General features: G+C 41.8%; 1 pseudogene; it reads right to left on the minus strand.

The window, feature by feature from the left end:
* Positions 1–6,952, minus strand: part of LOC110300217 (large ribosomal subunit protein uL3-like) — a 126,341-nt pseudogene extending 119,389 nt beyond the window's left edge.
* Positions 6,953–7,297: the final 345 nt, after the last annotated feature.

Consider the following 7,297-nt stretch of genomic DNA (forward strand, 5'->3'; position numbering starts at 1 on the left):
AATCCACTTGAAGATTCTATTTGAATAATCATTGCCAGAGAAAAATAATCAAATAAAAGTATCAAAAAAAAGTTATAGCCTGGCAGTGGTGGCGCACGTCTTTAATCCCACCACTTGGGAGGCAGAGGCAGGAAGATTTTTGAGTTTGAGGCCAGCCTGTTCTACAGAGTGAGTTCCAGGACAGCCAGGGCTACACAGAAAAGCCCTGTCCTGAACACCCCCCCCCAATAAATAAATAAAAAAATAAAAGTATCCAATTATGTTTTAGAGGCATAAAACCGTTACTATATGACTTACAACTTTTAGTGAATGATGCTGTGAGAATTTATCATGGGCTTATGTGTATATGAATGTGTGTATAGATGTTTGTGTTGGTATGCACACACACATATGAGTGTAAGTACACATGCATATGCATATACTGCATGCAAGTGTGGAGGCCTGATACTCTGAAGGAGGGAGAGAGGGAGGGAGGGAGGGAGAGAGAGAGAGAGAGAGAGAGAGAGAGAGAGAGAGAGAGAGAGAGAGAGAGAGAGAGAGAGAGAGAGATCTGCCTGTCAGGCAGAGTCAAGGCAGATCAGGTTCTACTGACTGATTTCCTTGTCTGCTGAGGCAGAAACAAGAAGAGGAGATATACTTGAGGCTGAAGGCAAGGGTCTGAACATTCTACTGATCTTGCTGGAAGGAACAGGGAGGCCTCTGGATGAGAACAGATGTCCTGTGTATATTTCAGCAATTATTTCTGTTAGCTTGTGGCATTGCTTCCCATGGTAATGTGAGGTATAAAAAGGCTATGAAAAAATAAACGAGGTTGCTGGCTGCTGCTGCAGTATTGACTGGCAGCCCTCCCAAATCTCTCTCTTGTCTTTGCATCTTTTTATACCTTTCGTGTCTTTTATCTTTGCTCCTCCCATTAGAGGCTGTTCTTCTCCTTGCAGGTGGGCTCCGGCACCAGATCTTGATGTCAGGTATCTCTTTTAGTTACTCTCCATTTCTTTTGTGAGACAGTCTCTCACCGAGCCTAACCCTTACTGATTTGGCTAACCTGGCTGGCCCAGCAAGCTCTGAGAATCCACCAGTGTCTGCACTCCAAGCTCTAGGGTTTCAGGTGTGTGCTGACACGTTCAGCTTTTTGCAGGTGTTGGCAATTTGAAATCAAGTCCTCATACTTACAGAGAGAGCATTTTATCAACCAACCCATTTCCTAAGCCCCTGTTATGTTTTATCAATATAAAAGGCCACACACATTTGATAGAAACACAAAATTAACTAAAATGGTAAAGAAGTGGGAATACATATATTTAGCATAGATTTGCATGAAAAAATGAACAAAATCTTCTTACAAAATAGGCAGAAGTAGAAAGAGGAAGTTAAAAGTTAGGAAAGGGTCGTTGTTAACAGTTATTTCAGGGCATTGAAAGCTGAAATAAACCAGAAAACCAAGAAGGAATGTCACAAAAATAAAGAAAATGGTAAATTCATCCCCTATTTTATTTAGTTTAACATGCGCCCATTAATTACTTTCATTGCACACACTGTCAGAAAGTGAGTGGATTGCAGCAGAACAATATTAGACCCAATGTAGTTCCTTGAAACGTTTAAATTAGAATAGACAGAGACAAATCTGGACATATCCAAAATAAATAGAAAATTAAGCAGCATGGTGGACAGTAATAAGTGTCATGGTGTAAAATAAACTAGAGAAGTGAGAAAGGGAGACTACTAGCTACAAGTCTCAAGTCTACTTAGCATACTGCAGAAAGTCACAGGGAGGGAGGGAGAGTTGTCTAGACGCTTAGTTGACATGAGGAGTCAGTTATGCGACTCTCATGTCATATGAGAGAACACACAGAGAAAACAAATTGTGGTGTTTTGAATAGGCTTGGCCCATGGGGAGTGGCACTCAGGAGCCATGGCCTTGTTGGAATAGGTGTGGTCTTGCTGAAGGAAGTGTGTCACTCTGTAGGTGGGCTTTTGAGGTCCTATGCTCAAGCTCTGCCCAGCATGGAAAGAGAGCCTCTTCTAGGCTGCCTGCTAAGTTAGTCTCTTCCAGGCTGTCTTCAGAACAAGATGTAGAACTCTTGGCTCTTTCAGCACCATGTCTGTCTGGATACTACCATGCTGGATATTACCACTGTGATGATAATGGACTAAAAGTCTGAAACTGTAAGCAAGCTCCAATGAAATGTTTTCCTTTATAAGAGTTACCTTGGGCTCCACTAGAGGGGCTGCCTCTGGTTTCAGTAGCACCCTTATTTATTAACTTTCCCAGTAGTCGTACAAGGTCTCATATATCAAAGTTCTTGGTGCTTTAATCGTGGTCAGTTTGGTCATTTGAAAAGTATCAGAGTTCAAAATGTCAGGTGTGTTAACTCTGAGAAATACAATACTTTCTGCTGGAGAAGCAGAGAAGCAAACAGGTCCTTCGTAGTGGCGAAGGGTTCTTAGTAAGACTGTTTAGGCTTCCTGGGGTTTATAAACACTGTGGTAAAGGGTGCCATTGGACCAGTGAATCAGGTCCCAGAGGGACATACAAGGTAATCTTTTGCAATCAGAAAGTGGCTTTGGGCCCTAGCTCCAGGTATGAGTCATTTCAGACAAGATCAGCTGAGAGTTACCAGGTTATAGAAAAACTACTGATCCAAAAAATGGTTCATTGATAATCTTCTTCTAGACTAAGCAAACAAGTCTTATTCATGCTAGAGAAAAAGCCTCCCTCCCCCACTAAAGTGGGGAAGTGTAGTGAGAATTTTGGATTCTTTAAGAACCCAGTTATGTTATGTGAATGTTTTTGTTTTAATCTCAGATGTGGAATATGGTGATGCTTCAGTTTGTCCACAGCCATGAATTAGAATTGTCTCCTTATCAGGGGCATAACCATTCCTGGAAGCTGCAGATAGTTTAATTCTGGGGGCTCTGGAGAGGGTATAAATGGGAGAACTGTGAGAGGGCCTGTGATGATTGCTGCTCTTCCCGCTGCTGCCTGGATTCGGGCTTGCTGGTTTGTTGGACTGTGGGATATTCTGATAACAAATATTGGAATTGCCCCAAGGAACCCAACTCCTCTAATCAGCAGGAAGTAGCCTATAGAGGTCTATGCTCCCCCCTTCCCTCTAACCTTCTTTCTCTCCTATCTAGTGTTGGAAGATTGAAAAGGAGTGGGGTGGAATAAGGGTTGGAAGGGAGGTAGAGGTGTAAAAATCCAACAAGATAATAAAACAGTTTGATGTCTAGAAAGAAAAATGGTGAGGGTGGTAGCTCTATTAAAATTGTGTGCCGGGGGTCGAACTCCCCTGCCCTGCCAGGTGCGGGGTGGGGGGTGGGGGTGGGGTTAAAAAAAAATTGTGTGCCATTATACTGTGGTGCTGAACTGTGAGAGGAAGCTATGAGTCTTCGCTTTGGACATACATGGATATATGCAAGCAGAAGCAACCAAGAAAGCACAATTAGAAAAAGCCAAAACTGAAGAAAGATCAGTTGAGACCAGGTCTTTCAAGGAGCAATATTATTAATGATGCTTCTGTGTGCACTCTACTATTCAAACACAAGATTGAAGCCCACCTTCTGGGGAAATGCATAATGCCAGCATCCATGGAGGCTGCTCTTGCCGGAGCTTGCATAACCTCAAATGGTGTGCTATAAACCTTGGCACTTCTGTACTAAGCTTAGGCCACATAAAGCTTAAAGGTTGTAGTTTTAGTGAATACCTGTGTCTTGCATTATGTGTACATAACTGTTAAGTTTGATTTTAAAGCCCTACCTCCCCTCCCAACGATGAATATTTCCGATGCTGAGACTTAAAGGTAAGTTCCAGGCTTACAGTTTAACCTTGTCTGTGGCTAAATGCTGAACAGGAAGCAAGGTGTTCCACAGGCTTAAAACATGATTCCTTATGCAGGAAGAAGATTAAAGCATAAGCCAGGAGGGCAAAGTTTCTCCTTATCAGTGAGGAACTTCCAGCATTGCTCTGGGCAAGTGCTTTAATCTCCGTGATACACAATCTGAACACTATGAATAAAAATACATGCCCCTTTGCCCTTTTTAATGTTGAGATTTTTCAACATCACCAGGAAATAGCTTTAGGAACTCTATCTAAGCTATGTGACAAAGCACTGTAGCCAGAGCTATTTCTCAAAGCCTTTCGGGAAGTGCTATTTTTATTTTACGCTGGGAATTTTAAAGTGGATACCATACTGATACTACACTATTAATCCAACTAAATTCTTGGTTCAATTGTGTTTCCCATCTTAAAAATTGGAAATTGTGAAGACTATGAAAATTTCTTTCATGCTTCAGTTTTCCTAAAGTTATAAAAACCGTCTCTTACTTTATTAAAAAATTGAAAATACCAAAAAGAATGGAACTATGCAAAAAAGATCATTAAAAAACATATAAATTTGAATTCTATGTTCCTGAGATGCTTGGTAAAAATTTTCCTTCTAAGGTAGCTAAAACTTTGATTATGTATACCCATTTATATTAACTATTATTTCTGAACTATGATTTCCTATTAAGCATTTTATCATAAACACACTTTGTTTCTTACTATTTATAATTTATTTTTTAATTATTGCAATATACTTACCTCTCTTAGAAACAATCTAGTGTTTATAAACTGTTTTTAATTTTATTTGATTTTTACAAATAATACCTGTAAATAAACACTTTTAAAAAAATCTTTGGTTGAATCTTCTCTTTTCTATGGGAGAGTCTGTGAGTCTTCTTGAACAGTATTACCTACGATGCATCATCTCACATCAACAGGGAGAGCAGTTAGCAGATTGAAACCGTTTAAACTATTCTGTTCTCTGTCACTCCTTACACACAGACAGACAGACAGACACATACACAAACACACACAGACACACACACACACAGAATCACACACACACACACACACAAACAGACACACAGACACACACAGACACACACACACAGGCACACACAGACACACAGACACATATACACAGACATTAAACTTTTATTTATTTATATATTTTTTTGCTGGAAACATTTTATTAGTGAGACCCCACCACAAAGTGCTCCTGACCATGTAAACTTTCATCTCTTCCATGGTTTGTAAATTACCATGGCCAAATTGGAGGTGGTATCAATGAACTTCAGGTCAATCTTCTCTAGAGCCTGATGTTTGGTCTGGATCAGCATGGACTTACGAAGAGTAAGCACTCGATTCTTTCTTCTTCTTCTTCTTCTTCTTCTTCTTCTTCTTCTTCTTCTTCTTCTTCTTCTCCTTCTTCTTTAAAAATACTTTTTTTTAAAAGATTTATTTATTTATTTATTTATTATATCTAAGTTCACTGTAGCTGTCTTCAGATGCACCAGAAGAGGGCATCAAATCTCATTACGGGTGGTTGTGAGCCATGATGTGGTTGCTGGGATTTGAACTTTGGACCTTTGGAAGAGCAATCAGGTGCTCTTACCTACTGAGCCATCTCACCAGCCCTAAAAATACTTTTTTTAACACGAATTTTTTCCCATCTTAAATGATTTTTTTATTAGATATTGTCTTTATTTACATTTCAAATGTTATCCCCTTTCCTGGTTTCCCCTCTGAAAACCCCGTATGTCCTCACCCCTCCCCCTGCTCTCCAACCCCCCCCCACTCCTGCTTTCTGGCCCTGTCATTCCCCTACATTGGGGCATTGAGCCTTCACAGGACCAAGGGCCTCTCCTCCCACTGATGATCAACTAGACCATCCTCTGCTACATATGTGGCTGGAGCCATGGGTCCCTCCATGTGTACTCTTTGGTTGGTGGTTTAGTCACCGGGAGCTCTGGGGGTACTGGTTGGTTCATATTATTGTTCCTCCTATGGGGCTGCAAACCCCTTTAGCTCCTTGGGTACTTTCTCTAGTTCTTCCATTGGGAACCCTGTGCTCAGTCCAACGGTTGGCTGAGAGCATCCACCTCTGTATTTGTCAGGCACTGGTTCCCACTACACAGCCTTTGAGCATGATGAAGTCATTGGTCACCTCACCATAATGGACAAAGCCACCCAGTGGGTTGATGCACTTGTCAGACAACATTGTTGTCAGACAACAGTCAGTAGATGCATTGTACTTGATCAGTTTACCATCCTTCATGAGGTAGCCTTGACCAATCTTGTAAATCTTCTTGTAAATCTCTGTTTGGTGATGGTAGCTTTTCTGCCCAGCTTGAGCCACAGAGAAGGCAGCACGGGCAGGGTGCCAGGCTCCAATACAGACAACTTTGTGCAGACCTCAATGGGTCTTTTGGGGCAGTTTCTTTGTATGCTAACGATTGGTCACCCCTTTGTACCCTTTGCCTTTTGTCTGGCCGATGATGACAATGACGTCAATCATCTCATCCTGCCCAAACACCTGGTTCACAGGAACCTGCTGCTCCAGCCTTCCTCCAGCTCAGTCTTGCTTCTCAGCCACAGAGCCACTATTCACCTGGATCTCCATCAAGTGTGCCTTCTTCTGGCACGGAGGAAGCAGACTCATCTGAGTGCGGGCAATTATGCGGATGACCTGGCAGTATTTCTTCATGCTGTTGAAGACCTTCTCCATCTGTTTCTTGCCTGTGTCATTCTGCCATTTCTTACAGAATTTGGTGAAAGCCTTATCAGATTTGTGCCAATTCTTATAGAAAAGCCTTTTATGCTCATCACTGATATGCTCAGCAATTATGGTCTTTAAGGTCCAGAGGCATCATGGACTCTTCACATATCCCACGATGTCTACGTTTCCATAATGGTTACAGCCTCCAGGACTTCTTTCTTGTTCACCTAAGATCCTGACCTGTCAACTTCTCGGACGATGTGGGCCATGCCAGCCTTGTACCTTAGAAAGACTGTGGGGTCATCCTTAGGGAAGCTCTTTACTTTCCCACGATGCCAGCTGCTGTGTTTCCGAAGCAAGAAGCCCAAGGACCCATGCCTTGGAGCTGAGAATTTCCTTTGAGACATCTCGCTGCCCCATACGCTGCCTATAGAGCCACATTAAACTATAAATGCTCTGTTATCTTCGTAGTTTAGAATTACTAACTTGTCCTATTTCCTGTGAATCAACTCAATACAAAATAAAAGGCTTCAGTTAGGCATGGAAAATCCAAAGCCAGTTGAGAGACAGCCTCAGGTAGTGTGATGGATGAGGGTAAGGACCATGTCAGAAAGTTAAAGGAGGGTGGGTTGCACAGTGCCAAGTGCTTCATGACTCACGCTATTATGGGACACGATCACTAATTCAGACGGGACTTTGAAAAAGATTCTTACTTACAGTAAGCTAGTGCAGTTCAAATCTAGGAAATAATT

The sequence above is a fragment of the Mus caroli genome, unplaced genomic scaffold (assembly GCF_978045245.1).
Source record: "Mus caroli unplaced genomic scaffold, Mus_caroli_1 scaffold_10, whole genome shotgun sequence".
In the NCBI taxonomy this organism is placed as follows: Eukaryota; Metazoa; Chordata; class Mammalia; order Rodentia; family Muridae; genus Mus; species Mus caroli.